The sequence below is a fragment of the Curcuma longa genome, chromosome 17 (assembly GCF_044706935.1).
Source record: "Curcuma longa cultivar G26 ecotype Majalengka, Jawa Barat chromosome 17, ITB_CL_G26_1.1, whole genome shotgun sequence".
In the NCBI taxonomy this organism is placed as follows: domain Eukaryota; kingdom Viridiplantae; phylum Streptophyta; class Magnoliopsida; order Zingiberales; family Zingiberaceae; genus Curcuma; species Curcuma longa.
This window is the reverse complement of record NC_133877.1, coordinates 8,796,815-8,797,636: the sequence shown is the minus strand read 5'-3', so window position 1 is coordinate 8,797,636 and position 822 is coordinate 8,796,815.

Here is an 822-nt window from a genome sequence, read left to right as displayed (position 1 = left end):
GTCAAACATTAAAATCCATTTACTCTTGGGGCAAGACTACACCAACAGGGAGGGTACACGACGACAACAAAACTAGCAGCATTCCGATGATGTTCCGACGACGACAACAACCAAAGCCATGCGGCGGCGGTTCCAGAACAGGAACAGTGGAAGGGAAGCCTCGCTTGTGATCGGTCGGAGATGGATTGCAGTCGGCGTAGACCTTTGACGCCGACATGCACACGGGAAGATCAGCGTCACAGAGAAGAGCGGCGTTGCGAAGAAGTGCGGCGTTGCCGGGGCGTATACAGGCTCGCAAGAGCGAGTGACGATGTTGCGAGTGCACAGGCGGGCTCGCGAAGAAGATCTCGCGCTGAGGAAGAACCGGTGTCCTCCCACTCGGCTAGGGTAGTCGGCGATGGCAGCCCTCTGGTCTGACGACGCCCTCGCACAGACGGGGAGTGGACGGCAGCAGATCAAGAATAAGAGAACCGACAGCTCCGACCAGGTTTCTTCCTCGTCGCCCATGCAACGCTTGCAGTCCCAGGAAACCCGTGTCCTATCTTGCAAAAAATAAAAAAAGATAGACGAAAGGGGATAGATAATCACTTCGAGGGGATCAACCTCCAATAATCAATAGAATTGATTAATCAAAACTATTTGCTTCATTGCCTTATTGCCTTTTCTCAAAAGATTACATAATGACTCTATATATAATCCTACGACAATACCAAGTTTATATAAAAATATGAATAAATCTAATAACCTATTCAAAAGGATAATTATTAATAAATCTAATGACTTTATATAAATTAATAAAAAATCTAATAGCATATTCTAAAA